Below are 15,820 nucleotides of genomic sequence, written 5' to 3'. Positions count from 1 at the left end.
AGGTCTGATCTCTGAGGGCTCCCAGGACGGCAGGGGCCACAAGCTGCCCCCAGCACTGCCTTCCTGCTTCGTCACCAATGCCCGGCCCTCTCACAGAAACAACACTGCAAGGGCAGGAGGAAGCATGGCGAGTCAAGGGCCAAGGCTGCCACCATTGACCATCACCCCTGAGAGCCACGGGAGACAAGATCCATGGGCGAGGGTCAGTGCGGAGGGACCTGGAGGCCTGGGGTCAGGGACAGGCCTTGAGGGCCCAGTAGGACATCTACAAATAAAGACAAGAGTGAGGTGTTCCCAGGGAAAGAAACTGGGCCAGCAGAGTCACCAGTCTGGGAAGCTGGGGCCCAAACCATTGCGTCAAAGATGTCCCTACACGCCCAAGAAGAAGTGCGCACATGTGCAGAGCCTGGCTCTGCTGTGTGACCTTAGGCAAGTTACTCAGCCTTTCTGGGCTTCACCTATAAAGTGGGAACGAGAATAGTACCTCCTTCATAAGATGCTTGTGAGGCTCAAGTTATCATTTACAAAGTGTTTAGAAACAAGTGTGCTTGGCACACAGGAAGTGCTAAATGGGTGACTATTATTCCTGGTGTGGATGATGATGTCATTTCATTGCATAGAAGCCTTTTCTCACCGAATCCCCAGTGGCTTGGCTGTTACCTGGGGAGCCTGGGTTTTGCTGGGTTCTATATTTGGGGCAAGGATTCACTTGCCCACCTGCCTGAGAGAAGTTACCGATTGCAGCAGTGAGCAGTGAAGGGCCTGAAGGGGCGCCATGTGCCTCCCCACTCTGCCAGCCAGGGGTCGGAGGAGCAGAGAGGAGGCGCGGTCAGGCTGATGGGGTTCTGAACTCCCCAAGTCTAAGTGAGTCAGGGTCCCCAGGGAAGCTGTTCGGACGCCCCAGAGGGATCCTCCAACACCCTTCGCAGCCAGGCCTGGAGGGAACAGCCCACTGCACTCCAGAGTGGATGGCACACTGATTCTCTTCTGGCCCAGCTGGTTGTGGCCAGTGCAGGGACCGCCAGGACTCCTGTCCCTGGATTACTGAAGGGCTGGGCCCCTGCGCTCTGCGAAGGATCTGCCCTCCCCTAACCAGCCCGCAGGGCCAGGCTCTGCCAGGATGGGTCTGCACCAGGGAGGGAAGCGCGTGTGGAGTTAGACAGTCAGTGAGCTGAGCGTGGGCAGCAAGGGGGTCCCAGAAAAGCCGGGAGGGGCAGAGAGAGGATTGGGAGGAGGCGCCCCGCTTCTGATGGGGAAGAGGGTTCCTGACTGTGGAGCTTGGGGCCTGGTGGGGGAGGCAGGGCTGACGTTAGAATCATTAAATAATAAATAATAATAATAATAAAATAGTTACAGTAATAATATAATGGTTATTGCTATTATTATTGTTAATAGCTCCTACTCTGCTCTTCCCAGAACCTCGCTTGTGTTCTGCCAGTTAGCCCCAGAACACCCACTAGGAGGCGGGGAACGTCATTAGCACCTGTTGGGCAGAGAACAGGGGCAGGGGGAGGTGTCACAGTCGGAAGCAGCTCAGGGTGGAAGGCCAGCCATGACCATGAGCCTGCACGGCAGGGGTAACAGGAAGCAGCAGCACACACACAGGTGTGATTTTTGAAGGCAGTAAGGGTTCATGGGATGGAGCATATGGGGGTGCAGATCCAAGCAGACAAGTGAGTCAGGATGGTGAGAGATGCAGGTGCTGGTTATGGTGGGTGGGAGGAGGGCCATGGTGGGTGAGGTGAGGGACCATGGTGGGTGGGAGGAGGGCCATGGTGGGTGAGGTGAGGGACCATGGTGTGGGTGGGAGGGGGAGGGGCCATGGGTGGGGTGGGTGGGGGGAGGGGCCATGGTGGGTGGGAGGAAGGCCATGGTGGGTAGGGGGAGGGACATGGTGGGTAGAGGAGGGACCATGGTGGATGGGGGTAAGGGGTGCTGCTCGGAGTCTCCTGCATTGCTCAGGTGTAGAATGGGAGCCAGTGGGTGGGGGAAGGGGCCATGTTGGATGGCAAGAGGGCCATGGTGGGTGGGGGGAAGGGGCCATGCTGGATGGGGGGAGGGCCATGGTGGGTGGGGGGAAGGGGCCATGGTGGGTGGGGGGGGAGGGGCATGCTGGATGGGGGAAGAGGGCCATGGTGGGTGGGGGGAAGGGCCATGCTGGATGGGGGAAGAGGGCCATGGTGGGTGGGGGGGGAGGGCCATGCTGGATGGGGGAAGAGGGCCATGGTGGGTGGGGGGGAGGGCCATGCTGGATCGGGGGAGGGCCATGGTGGGTGGGGGGAAGGGGCCATGCTGGATGGGGGGAGGGCCATGCTGGATGGGGGAAGAGGGCCATGGTGGGTGGGGGAAGGGGCCATGCTGGATGGGGGGAGGGCCATGCTGAATGGGGGGAGGGTCATGGTGGGTGAATGGGAGCCAGTGGTGGGTGAGGTGGGCATGCAGAGGGGTCAGCCTCTGGACGCTCCCCCTGGAAGAGCAGGGCTGCAGGGCTTCCTGATGACGCTGTAAATCAGGCTCCTAAGTAAAGCCATTACCGCGCCTCCAGCGCTCAGTCTATTGCAGATGCCGCTGTTTGACGTTACACAAATGTAGTTTATGACTCCCGCTGCTGTATATCCTGCCTGGGGCGGATCTGGGGCCGCAGACACGACCCCATGCACCTCGGGAATCAGGCTGGCTGGGACCCTCCCAGGCCAGAGTGTGAGGGGCCTATAGGGCCCTGGCCCCACCCAGTGATGGAGGGAGGGGAGGAGGAAAGAGGGCTGATGGGGCCCCTCCTGTAACACTTAAGTTTTGACACAGAATCCCTCCGGCCTCTGAGATCAGTGAGGGGTCACAGGTCTGGTCCCCGAAGCGCCAGGGGATGTGACTGAAGCCTGCCTCCTCCCCTGGGCTGGCCCTGCCTTTATGCCCCTGCACCCCTGCCCAGCACCCTCCCAAAACGGGGCTGCCTTGACTCTGCCACTCCTGCCCCACAAACCCCCACCTCCCCACCCTGGACGGGCTCCCCCAGTCTTGGTCACAAAGCCTCATTTCTCCCTCTTCCAACCTCATCATCTAGGAGCAGCTGTGCACAAGGACCGGCCTCCCTCCCTGCCTCCCTCCCTCCCTCCCTCCCTCCCTCTCGACCACAGCCCTGCCTGGCCCTCCCTGTGACAGAGCAGTGTTAACTTGCCCATGCCTCCCCCAGCCCTGGGACAGCAGGACTGCGTCTCCATCCTCGGGGTTGCCTTGGGGAGCCCTGGGCTGAGCCCCAGAGGCAGCTCAGGGAACGTTGGCTGAGAGGAGAGCTCTTCATGTCGGTTGCCTTCAGGTCGTGCAGTGCATGAGACACATACAGCGCTAAGGGGTGTTCGGTTGGATGGAGCCCCATGCAGGAGGCCTCTCTGAGTCTGGGACAAAGCCCCAGCCAGCAGCCCCTACACAGCCACCGCCCGCCCTGTCAGAGATCCTCTCCAGGCTGTCCCGTGACCCGCCAGAGTGGGGCAAGGTGTGAGCCACCAGCCCTGGGCAGGGCAGCCCTGGTGAGGCCAGGGCCCTCACATCCTCAGAAATACCTGGGCAGCACGAGGGGCGGGGGGGTGGGGGGTGGGCCTGACTCCCGCAGGCAAAGGGTCGGCAGTCTCTGGCACACGCGAAGCGAGTGCTCCCTGGGTCTCTAGCCTGACGAGGCTCCAAGAGGGGAGCTGCTCACTCACACACGTGGGAGCTGACAGAACTACCAGCTCTGCCCCAGCATCTAGATCCCAGCTTATCACATTGCACTGCACAGCCCATCGGCGGTGATGAGATCAATGCAGCAGGTCATGGCCAGCACGTTTAACAGGAGAGAAAGAGCCGGACAGCAAAGGTGGGATCAGGTAGGATAGGATAGGGTAGGGTAGGATAGGGTAGGATAGGATAGAATAGAATAGAATAGAATAGAATAGAATAGAACAGAATAGAACATTGTACTTAGGAGGGATATTGTTTCATAATATTTTTGTTTCCATCACACATGTGCTGTGATTTTGTGCATGTCCTATGAGGTTGTGATGTAAAATCTATTTCTTACTGTGGGTTCCAGTGATAACAGTTTGAAAGCCACTAATGTGAGTGACCTCGAGGCTAAGCCTACCACCCTGCCTGGCGCGGGCCTGCCTCCCGCTCTGCGATTGGATTCAGCAGCTACTAGCATGTGGAGTGTGTGCCTGCACTAAGGGATTTTTTTTTTGTCTTTTTTAATTTGTCAATTACAGTTGGCATTCCACATGATTTCACATTAGTTTCAGGTGTGCGGCACAGCGGTTAGACAGTGAGGTCATTTACGAAGTGGTCCCCCCATAAGCCTGTACCCACCCGCACCATCCACAGTGATACGAAGTTTCTGACTGTACTCCCCGTGCTGCACTTCACGCCCCTGCTGAGGGATGTTTCCCACAGGCTGCTGCCTTGTGCAGAGCTGTCCTCCATCCCGAGTCATAGCAGAGGGAGGCAGGTCCAACAGGACCTCGGGGACGCAGCCACCAGGCCATGTGCGGGGCCGGGAGCTCAGGCCCAGGAAGGGACAGCTGGGACAGGAGCCCTCAGCCCCCTAATGCTCTCTGCAGTCGGCAGGGGATGGGGACGGCTCCCTGCCTGCAGGAGAGAAGGGAAAGGACAGGGCTGTGTGGCTGCAGGAGAGCTGGCTGGACCCAGACCTTCCCTCGAAGTCACAGGACCACGGGCTGGAAGGACCAGGGGGATCCTGCAGTGACCCTCCTTTTGTAGATGGGGACTGTACCCACCCCGCCCCCGCCAGGGAGGCCAGTGACTGGCTGGGAACCCACCTGGGCATAGACTCCGTGTCTCCTAAAACTTCCCCATGAGCACTGCTCCTGGAGGGGCCGGACGCTGGGCAGTGGCGGGCCACACTGACAGGGCCCTCTCCCCTGCAGGGCCTGGCTGCTGTGGGCTCCACCTGGAGTCAGGGAGCCCCAACAGGAAACTCCACAGCCCAGGGCCTAGTCCAGGGTCAGGCTTATACCAGACAAGAAGTTTAAGAAGGAGAGAGAGAGAGAGAAAGGAAGAAAGGAAGGCGTTGAGGTTGGACAGCACAAGGTGTGCCCTCCGGAAGATAACAGCCCAATTAGGGCATGAGGACAGTGACATAGAGAAAGATCACCTCAAAATGAACATATGGCAAAAGACAGAGGAGGGGTGGAGAGGCTGGGCTAGCGCAATCACGGAAGGCTTCCTGGAGGTTGAGGTGAGGGGCAGGGCAGGCTTGGGCAGGCAGAAGGAAGAGCCATGACTACACGACCGTAGTGCCTGGATTGGGGAGGTCCAGGACACCCGAGGGGTCACAGAGGAGGGACATCTGTCTGATATGCAGACCAGCAGGGTTCTGCAGGGCTCCCTGGGGCTGAACGAGCAGGAACAACTAGGAACTGGCCGCGTGAATGTAGGGGTGGGGGTGGCGAAGGGAAGAAGAAAGGCTTACGAAGAGACAAGGTTCCGATTCCACATCCCCAGGGGGAAATGGGAGGCACCCGGCCAGCAGGCCATCCTGCCAGGACCCTGTGGCTCCAGCCAGGGCAGAGCTTGGCCGCGTCTCCCTCTGCTACCCCTGAAGCTGGAAGGACCTTAGCCTCCGAGAAGCAGCGGGAATGGGGCTTCCCAGTCCTGCCTACACATGCGTATTAACCAGCTAGAGAAAGCTCTAAAGGAAACCGGGTCTATTTCTGTCACTCGGAGGTGAAGACTTTCCTAGAAATTGACTGTTAAACCTCTATTGTGCATGCAAAGGCCCCTGCACGCACACATGCAGCGTGCTCACACACACACATACACACACACACACACACACACCATTGCCTATGGCTGCACCCCTCAGGGGCTGCAGGTGCACCTTTGGAGGGTCTGGCCCCAAAGCGTGTCGGGTCAGTACCCGTGTGTCCATGGGTGGAGGAGTGTGTGCAAAGGGTGCCTCCTGAAGCCCTAAGTCCAGGTTTTGACCGAGTGCTGACAGCCCCCAGCTGGCTTCCACCCCACTGTGTCTTCCTGAGGGTTGACTCTAAGCTGACAGTTGGCTCGAGGGGCTCCATGTGTAGAGACTCCTCCCCACACACCTACATGGTACCCACAGGTGACCCAGGTGGGTGGCGTCTCTTTCTTCTCTGCCTCCAGTAAGTGCTCCATGTCTGTGACACATACTCCCTCCCTCTCCAGACCAGACACAAGGACAGCAGCGGGACAGCAGCGGGACAGCTGCGGGCCAGTGAGCTCCCTCCACCGCCTCCTCTGGGGCCCTCGGGGGTCCTGGGGTGTGCTGATTCCTCACTTTCTCATCAAAGGGAGGGAGGAGCAGGGACCAGCGGCTCCCAGTCAGTCCCCAGTCATTCATCCTGGGGCAAAGACCATTAGGGAGCAGAGGTCTGTAGGGGCACCATCTGGATCTACCGCACCTGTTGCTATTTTTAAAACACACGTTGTGCAGCTAAGCTGGGATTAAGCCGAGGCAGAGGTAGTTGTGGAAGCAGCCAGTCCCGAGATGCTCTGTGTTCCCTTGGGCACCAGTGCTGCTGTGAGCCTGGGGGCCCTGTCATAATCAACCTCATCCCCGGGGCTGCCAGGAAACAAGATGAGAAAACAGGCTGGAAGCCGCAGGGGGGCTGTGGAAGGAACATCACTCTCCCCCCGCCCCCACCATCTACAGCCCTGTGCCTCGCCCCGTCTTCAACAGCTTCCTGCCTCACGCACTTCCTCTCCCTGACACCCTGCAGACCACCCTCTGTGAGCCCACCAGGCCCTGGATGTGAGGTCCAGGTGACTCATTTCTTACATGACCACCACGGTCCAGGAACCGGCTGGTGCTTTACAACATCATCTCGTTATATCATCTCATTTAATTGGTAGAACAGACCTGTGAGGTCAGCGCTCTTTGTGTTCCCGTCTGAGGGGCGACTATATTGAGGCTCCCAAAATCATACAACCAGTTCGGTAAGACCCGGGGATTCAAGTTCAGGTTCATGCGAGTCTGGGGCCCAGCCCTTTAGCCCTTAACCATCTGCAGGCAGCTCCCAGAGCGTTTGATGTCCAGCGGAGGACACAGACATGTAATATATGGTCTCCACCGGGTTCATGACTGAGTCAACAGCAACAGTTATCCAACCAACAGTTATTGAACGTCTGCCACATGCCAGCTGCCGCTGGAGGGCCTGGGATACAGGTAGACACAATAGATTCCCGCCCTCCCAGAGCTTCTAATCTAATGATCCGTCCAGGTGCCCAAGCCAAAACCCAGGGTTCATCCTGATATCTCCGCACTCACAGCTCTCCCGACATGATGATTACCACCGAGTCCTGTTGACTTTAGACATGATGATCACCACCGAGTCCTGTTGACTTTAGCATTTAAGTAGCTCCAGTAGCTGCCCACTGCTCTCCGTCCACCCCAATCTGAGCACCATTAGCTCTCTCCTGGACTATCCCAGCAGCCTCCTCGGTGGTCTACATCTGTCCAGTCCACTCTTGCCATCCACCAAGCAGTTTTCCACCACGCAATTAAAGTGAGCTTTTCAAAATGGAGATCTGGTTTCTCTTCCCTTAAATTACAGTCCTTCGATGCCTTTCCATGGCTCCTACCAAAAATCCTTAACCACCTCTGATGCCCAGTCCATCTCCCCAGACCTCCCTACACCATGACCACACCATCGCCACCATCACTGCAACCACACCCTCCATCCCCACTCCACCTCCAACCTCCTCCACCACCATCTGCACCACCACCGCAGCCCTCACCATCACCGAAGCACGAGTCTCCATAAAGCTTCCCTCCACGCGTGTGTCTGAGCCGGGAGCTGTGTGCAATGATAGAAGCAGACACCCGCTATTGAAGCTCTGACCACCTGAGACAGGGACTCAGAAACAATCATCATGGCCCCGTCTGTTCCAATACAAGCCGTAAGACTGATGCGGAGTTTCTAGCCTTCCCCATCTCTAAGAAAAGGTCTCCGTCATAGTCGAAGGGCACACTGCTTCTCCTGCCCTAACACAGGATGCATAGCAGCCAAGACCATCTGGAAGAGGCTATGGACCCCCAGGGAAATCACTGTAGGACTCCCCAGCATTTACATTCCAGCAAACCTGGGGGCGATGACCTTGGAGAGCAGCCCTCAGAGAAGCATGCAGAGCATGTTCAAGGTAGACAGAGGCAGGCCCATCCCTCAGAGTCCTTGGATACTGTCTCTACCTGACCTACCTCCCAATTTAAAGGATGAGAAATCAGAAGAGGGTCAGAAAGGAGACCCTCTGGATCAGCGGTTCTCAACCTGTGGGTCGCGACCCCTTTGAGGATCGAATGACCCTTTCACAGGGGTCGCCTAAGACCATCGGAAAACACATATATAATTACATATTGTTTTTGTGATTAATCACTATGATTTAATTATGTTAAATTTGTAACAATGAAATTGGGTGTCACCACAACATGAGGAACTGTATTAAAGGGTTGCGGCATTAGGAAGGTTGAGAACCACTGCTCTAGATCAAGGTCATACTGCAAGTCGCTAGCACAGCCAGGCTGCAAGGTCAGCTCTGAGACTGTCCGTTGGCCCACCTGGCTTCCTGGGATAAAGGGACAAGAGAGGAAGCCCCTCAAGGAGGGGCTACCAGGGTCCTCGTCTTCAGGTCCCAACGAGGACCGAGCAGGACGCTGGTTATCATCCACAGTGGAGAGGAAAAGCAAAATGGCGACACAGCCTGCTCCCAGCCAAGGAGACAAAATTGTGGGGGGTGGGGGGGAGTGATAGGAGGGGGAAGAGCCTCTGGTTGATGCTGCCTTAGCTGAAAGGGAAAACAGAAATCCCCTCAACTCCAGGCCCAAGGGGAGCAACCTGGCCACTTTATTACTTTAAACAACTCTTGCGAGTTGTCTGGTTCCCAGATGGGGTTCCTCTCTGGGCTCCCATCCCCCTGCTCTCTGTTCTGAGTCTCAGCTCCAGAGGAGACAGGGGTCACCAGATGGGAGGCCAACAGAGAGGGGCCTCAGTGAGGGCAGGAGTAATTGCACGAAGGGCTTATTAGCCATCCACAGTGAGCTCCCTCCCCTACGAACCCTTCCTCTCTGTTGTGAGGACCTGGCCTGCACTGGCCCACTTTACCCCACGGCAACCCATGCTGAGGCCTGATGGGGGGAGGCGCAGGCCTGGCCCAGCTGAGGGGGAGGTGCTGGTGAGGGGGGCACTGGCTGGCACCCCAGAGACCGAGGTTCCCCAGGAAAACCCTAACACCTGACCTGGTGTTTTTGATGACCCTAGTCAGCCTGCTCAAGAGCAGTGATGCCCGGATGAACCACTGTGCCACCTGATCAGTGTCCCCAAAAAATGTGAAAACGAGATTCACTGTTCCCAGAAGGTCTGCAGATTCCCTCTCTTGTCTCCTCTGCCTTCCAGTCCCATGTTGTCTTTCTCAGCTGACAGCGTCTGCTGACCGCTTCTTGCTCTAGAAACGCTGTGTGCAGATGAACTCTGACTCCGGCCGGACAGCGGCCTGGGCCGGCCGAGGCCTCTGGGAAAACCCACCGGCTGGCCTCCCCCAGTTCATTAGGCACAGGTGGTCCACGGAGTCTTCCCCGTGAACTGTGGAAACCCTGCTCCGTGGGCCTGGGGGACTGTGGGCTGGCGGGCTGATGGCAGGAAATGGAGGCTGCGGCCTCTCTTTACGGAGGACACTCCCATGCACCTCAGCCCTCACCCACGGCAGCGCCATGCCCCTGTGGGCGAGCGGCAACATGTATATGTGAGCAGCCGCTGGGCCCCACATGAAATGAAAGCAAAGATGCTGTGTGTGCTTTATTCCCATCCTGGCCCAAATCCTGGCCCAATGCTAGGAAACAGGGTGTTAGTAAAACCCACCATTTCCTCTGAAATGGGTGGCTGAGCCAAACCTGGGGCCATGGTTGGTGGCAATGAACTCATTAAACGTCTTTGAGTTCTCACCCCCATTTTACAGACAAGGAAACTAAGGCCCAGGGAGGTCAGATAACTTGCCTAAGATCACAGAGCCAGTAAGTAGCAGAGATAGGCTGGAGACCCACCTACACCGCCTCTAGGGGGTGGGGACAGGGTGGGACAGTGGGAAGGACATGGGTCACTTTATCAAGAGCTCTGGGAGCCACACCTGCCTGCAGGGGACAATGGGACAGTGAGAGGAAACAGCCTGGTAGGCAGGGAGCAGGAGGTGAGGACAAGAGCCCCACCTACACACCAGGTGCAGGGGAAGGCTGAGAAAATACTCCAGCTGCTGCTGGGGGAGGAGGCCCTGCGGATGGAGTCTGTTGCTTTAAGGGTGGGCCAGCCTGGAATCCGGGGGAGAGTTGGTACAGGTGGGTCTCAGGCTGGGAGGGTGTCACAGGTGAGGAGCAGGCCTGGGAGGGGTCTCCAGGTTGAGACAACCAGCTCGGGGCCAGGGGACTGTGGAATAGAGGATTCTGGCTGCAACCGGCGAGTCTGGCTGAGAACCCAGACAGGAAAGCCCTCCCCGGTCAGGACAAGACGGGGATCACATCCACCTCCATGGCACAGTGTGACTGTGGTCGGGGACAGGGTGGCAAGGGGAAACCCCGCGCTGACCACATTTCACAGTCCAGACATGCCAAGGAGGATTAAGCACGTAAGCTGGGCCCCAGCGCGTGGCTGAGCTGTGTGAACCTGGCCCTGAACCGCTCTCACGGGGCGGGAGGCTTCTGCCCTCTGAACTCTGTGACTTCGAATTCACGCGCAGTAATCCATCCTCCACACATCCATCCGGACCAATTTCCTTAAAGGCACATCGGACTATGTCATTCTGGATTAAGAGTTTTGCTGCTCCCGGCCAGCCTCCCCACCAGGCCTAAGCTCCTCAGCCTGGCACGCAGGGCCCTCCCTGGCTTGGCCCTGCCCTCCTGTGCCACCATTCAGCTCCCCTGCCCTGGCCTCACCCTCGGTGCTGGCCCTTCAAGGACGCCCTCAGCACAGCCTTCCCAGCTGCATGTGGTTGGCCCACGCCTGCCTTTCCCCATCTCCAGGGTCTCAACGCTGGAATGAGAATCCCCAGAGAGCTTTAAAACTCCAGGGCCGGGCCACACCTAGAACATTAAACCGGACTCTGCTGGGCCAGGAACCGATGGTTTCTAAAGCTCCCAGGTGACTGCAATGTGTAGCCAGGGCTGAGAACCACTGTTCCCTTTAACCAACCTGGACCTACTCCCCTGAAGATTTTGCCCACGTGTCTCAGTCATCATCAAATATTTATTGAGGCGGGCACTATTCTAAGCACCGGGTATAACAATAATGATAGCTAATACTTATTGGCACTTAACATGTGCCAGACACTGTTCTAAGTGCTTTACATGTATTAACTCATTAAACCGGAACAACATCCCTGTGGGGTAGATACTATTATTTCCCCATTTTACACACGGGGAACTGGGGCACAGAGAGGTGAAGCGACCGCCCCAGGGTCACACAGCTGGTGAGCACTGCAGTGGGACTTGCACGCAGACTCGAGCACCAGTCTGCACTTGTAACCCCTGCCCATTCCTGCCCTCACAGTGCTCACAGGCTGCAGGAGAGAAGCAATGAACAAACAAGGAGATAGTGGGGGGGTGGTATATGGAGAACAAAGAAGAGCTGCCCTGAGTGAGAACGGCAAGGGCCACCCAGGGCAATGCTTCAGCTGACTCCCGACGGATGAGGGGCTCCTGCCAGGCGAGGGGGTGTGGGTGGGGGATGGTGTTCCAGGCGAGGGCCCAGTGAACTCCAAGGTCCAGAGGTGGGAATCCGTGATGTGCCCTAGGAATTGTGGCAGTCTAGTGGGGGTGGGGCGAGGGCACAGACAACAGAAGGAAGCTGAGGGGGCCAGCGCCTGGCAGGCCACCTAACAGTTAGGATTTTATCCTGAGAGCAGTGGCGTCTTCAGCAAGACACGCACAGTGTCCGTGGGAGGGTGAGCTAGAGCCTGGGAGGCGGGGCCTTCAGGAGGCTGCTGCAGCTGCTTCCCAAGAGGCGCCTGCAGGGAGCTGGAGAGACGCGCCTCCTCCTGGAAGCCCGCCGGTGCCTCACCTCCAATCGTCACCAGCATGGTGCACTGTAATTGCCTGTGTACTCCTTGGCCTCCCCTGCAGACTGGGAGCACCTTGAAGGCAGGGACCAGGTCACTGGCCTCTGAACCCAGCAGCTCACCAATTCTAGGTGCTCAGTGAACGTCTGCTACCTGCAAGGGAGCTGAACAGAGGCACCCGGGCAGCATCCCGCAGAATTCTGAATTAGGGAGGGAACTAGAAGTCCCTCTGCCCACCTTCTGTCCTTAGAGCTGCAGATCTCATAGACCTTGGCCAGAAGGAGGAATGTTGCCCCCCCCCCCTCCCAGCGGAGCCCTTCACCCCACCATCATGGCTGAGCGCCCACCGCCTCAGTTGGGAAAGCAATGTTAGAGCTATAGGTAATCTGCCGCAGCCAATCCCTTCCCCTCTCCCCCTAGAAAACCCCATTAGGCAGGGCAATGGGGAGGGAGGTGACCATAGCCCAGAGCCCCCCTGGAATAGCAGAACCCGGGATTCCAGGCCCGAAAGAGCCCAGGTATTTAGCTGGCAGTGTGGGCACCTGCCGCTGCTCTGGGCCTCTGACAGTGAGGACAGGGCCAAGTCTGGCCTTGGAGCTCCTTGCTGGTCCTTCTGCTGCCATCGCCACCACCAGGTGGGCCCCAAAGCCATGTGCTGACCCACCTCCACCTGAATGACAGGAGGGCAGAGCCAGCAGGGTGGGAGGCTCGGAGGGGTCACCCAGGCACCATGGACAGTTGGTGGCAGAACTGGCTGGGCACCCAGGTTTCCGGACAGCCAGTCCAGTTTCCCCATGGCGCTGCCTCCCTCTCTGCGTCTTAGGACCGTCGCTCTCTAGCGGTGCTGAAGCGGCCCAGAGCCCCTGGACTAGGAGAGCCACTGTCTCCGGGAAAGGCACCCAGCCAGGTCCTCCAGGGATGGCACTGCCCCCTCCTCACTGGCAGAGGCCAATCTCCGTTCACAGTTGGTGTCACTGTGATGGTTGAGGTTTGGGTCCAAATCCAGCTATGTGGGCCTGGGCAAATGGCAAACTCTCTCTGCCTCAGTTTCCTCACTATGGAATGAACATGATAGTGGCAACGACAGTCCTATGTCCTAGCATCATCATGGGAATTAAATGAGTTAGCAAATTAAAGTTATTATGACAGTTACTCACAGATAATTAAGTGCTTTGTTCATACAAGTATTAGTGAGAACTGCCTAGGTCAGGGTCAAGGGACCTGGGTCACTAAATGAGCCTGGGCTATTCACCAAATCCACTCTGTGCATCGGTTTCCCCAGCTGTAAAATGAGGGAGTAATTCATCCCTGTGAGTGGCCTGAAGACAACCAAGAAATGCCAAGATCTATGAAAAGAATTCGAAAGTTAAGAAGAAAAAGTACCGTCCTGGCCGGTGTGGCTCAGTTGGTTGGGTGGACTCTAGTGCACCAAAAGATTGCTGGTTCCATTCCCAGTCAGGGCACATGCCCCGGTTGTGGGCTCGATCCCCAATAGGGGGGGCATGCAGGAGGCAGCCAATCGAGGTTTTGCTCTCACATGGATGTTTCTCTGTCTTCCTCTCTCTCTCTCTCTTCCTCTCTCTCTCTTACTCTCTCAAAAAAAAACAACACAAAACTCAATAAAATTAAAAAAAAAAGAAAAGAAAAAGTACCTTACAAGTGGGAGGCTGATGGGCAGGTAACCCCACAGCAGATAAAGGGCCCCATAAATCACCCCTGAGCCAACAGCTGCCTGGGTTTTATGGGCCCCGGGGCCCAGGCCACTGTCCTGAACATCATTCAGAATTTATAGACTCTTGTCACCGTCCTTCCCAACTCTTTTATTCAGTCACCTTAGAAACAAGCCTGGCGCCCACTGAGCCCTTACTGCCCTTCCAGGGAAATGCTGCCCCTCCTGCCCTCCGCCCCTGCCTGGTGGGAGGAGGGAACTGTGGCTGGCAGGTGCATCCACTCTGCCACCAGGTGCCTCCTCTCCCTGCAGGACAAGCGGACAATGACAGGGAGATCAAAGGAAGCCCCAGCGCCCAAGGGGAACCAGCCCTCTGCGCCTGCCTGCCTGCCTGCGACCCAGTCATCGCTACATTCCTACAGGACTGGGCGGGGCCGGGGGCCTCCCCCTGGTCATCAAGCAAGGAAACCACAAAGGGCAGCACCAGCTTGGACCCTGAGGGAACCTCATCCTGCTTTCACCACTTACAAGCTGAGTGAGGTTAGGTACACAGCCTGGCCTTGGCCTGCCCCGTAGGCCACTGGGATGAAGTGATGAGACCTGTTCTCAAGGGATAAGGTTCAAGGGGAGCTGCAGCAGAGGGGCCAGGAGTGTGGGGTGCTGGCGCCAGACGGCCCGGGCTCAAGTCCCAGTTCAGCTGCTTCTTGGCTGGGTGACCCACCCCCAGTCACTTTACCCCTCTGCGCCTCCTTTTCCTTCTTAGTAAATCTGGCTAAGAATGTGTAATTCACAAAGTTTTGTGAGGATGAACCAGGATGTCCTCTCTAAAGCCTGCCGGGCTCAGCAAATGTGAGGGACTGTCCCCAAGGGGGGTCCAGAATGGTGGTCAAGGACATGGCAGTGGGAATCGGACACAGCTGGGCTCCAATCCCAGCTCAGGCTGCAGTGTCTGTGGCACGTGGGTAGAGTAACCAACTCATCTCAATGGCCTGGGACTTACCTAGTGTTAAAGCCCGGAGTTCTGCATTCCAGGAGTCCCCAGTCCCCTTAGACCCAGCGCAAATGCCATGGCTGCTCTGAGCTGGTCTCCACATCTGCACAGAGGGAGGCAGCACCGACTCCGTGAAGGCAGCAGGGGAAGGAGTGAGAGGTGCCTGGGAATCGCAGCACCAGTGATGCCTAAAGGATGCACGCCCAAGCCAGGCCCGGCAGTGCTTTGTGGATAGGCCCTCATTTCATGCTCATGACAGCCCCAGAATTAGGACTGGTGTTGGCCCCACTTTACAGAGGAGAAAACTGAGGCTCAGAGAGAAGTGACCTGTCCAAGGTCATACAGCTCATAAGTGGAATCACTGAGATTCTAACCCAGGCTGTCTGGTTCCTGGGGCTCAATCACTGAGCTCAATTATGTGCCCTGTCACATAGCAATAAACAGCAGTGGTTAATAAGAAAAACAATGAACACATCACTCCTCTGAGGGATGCTCCAGTCATATCAGCACGGGGTGTGAACCGATGATTCCAGGAGGGAGTGTGAGGGTCCCTCCACCTTCCACTTGGTACTTTCCTTGTTAGAGGCCCCTTGACAAGGACAGATAGGCAAGTGCCTGGCCATGGAGCCCCGGGAACCCACGCCCCTCTTCACAGCAGGCCTGTGGGAATGTGGATGTGGGAATGAGGATGGGGGAAGGAGGATGCTCGGGCTGCATTCTTTGGAGGATGGCTCCATGGCCAGGCAGCTCACTCCCAGGAAGGCGGCCTAGATGCAGCCGTCACCAACCGGTGGTCCTAGGGCCCCTGGTGGTCCATGAGGTCCGAAAGGTTGGCGACCGCTGGCCTAGAGCAACATCCTCAGGCTCGGCCTGTGGCTCACTCTTCTCCCTGCCCCCAGTAAGGGACATGCAGATGCAGATGGCCCTGAGGGTCCTGCATCTTCCAGAATCACCTCCTCTTCCCCTGAGTGAGAGCTGGGACGGTGAGAAGGGTTCTGAGCCATGGGAAGTTGCCTAACGAGGCCCGGATGGGCACCATGACAGTATCTCCTCAGGGTGGGGCGGGAGGCAGAGAGCATGAGCCTGGGGAGGAAGGGCCT

The 15,820-nt window shown here is 57.4% G+C and overlaps 1 protein-coding gene across 1 annotated transcript in view; it reads right to left on the bottom strand.

The window, feature by feature from the left end:
* LRFN2 (leucine rich repeat and fibronectin type III domain containing 2) overlaps positions 1-15,820 on the bottom strand; it is a 185,137-nt gene that overhangs the window by 157,165 nt on the left and 12,152 nt on the right. The window lies entirely within an intron of this gene.

This window comes from Myotis yumanensis, unplaced genomic scaffold (assembly GCF_028538775.1).
Source record: "Myotis yumanensis isolate MYYU_CA2020_CCGP unplaced genomic scaffold, mMyoYum1.0.hap1 SCAF_6, whole genome shotgun sequence".
NCBI classification, from domain to species: Eukaryota; Metazoa; Chordata; class Mammalia; order Chiroptera; family Vespertilionidae; genus Myotis; species Myotis yumanensis.
This window is presented reverse-complemented; position numbering and strand designations above follow the sequence as displayed.